Genomic DNA, 428 nt, shown 5'->3' on the forward strand with positions numbered 1-428 from the left:
ACCAGACTAAAGGAAGCATCGATAACACCGTCCCAATTCAACCAACCGGCACGAACAACACGAAAACGACCGCTCCAGTTCTTGACCCTTCCAAACCAACAGCCCCGCAAAGCGCCGCATATCGAGAATTAAGCGAACGACTCTCAGTTCTAGAACAAATCCCTTCGAAAACATCGGAATTTGTCTTTAATAGGGGGGAGGTGTAACGTCCAGACCTCCAAAAACTTTAAAACTTTCGCGTCACTATAATATTAAAAGGCCATAGTGGCCATTGGCTGATTTGTGCTAACTGAGTAATAACATAAGTAGTATTTTAAGCGAAAACTTATTTTAACAGCGGATTTAATAATTCAATTGTTAAAAAGGGCCGAGATTAAATTATAAAATCGTCAACAGTACAATAAAAGCACTCTAGTATGATAATATAT

This window comes from Odontomachus brunneus, unplaced genomic scaffold (assembly GCF_010583005.1).
Source record: "Odontomachus brunneus isolate Ranch 3 - 2012 unplaced genomic scaffold, Obru_v1 Obru_scaffold_001, whole genome shotgun sequence".
Taxonomy (NCBI): domain Eukaryota; kingdom Metazoa; phylum Arthropoda; class Insecta; order Hymenoptera; family Formicidae; genus Odontomachus; species Odontomachus brunneus.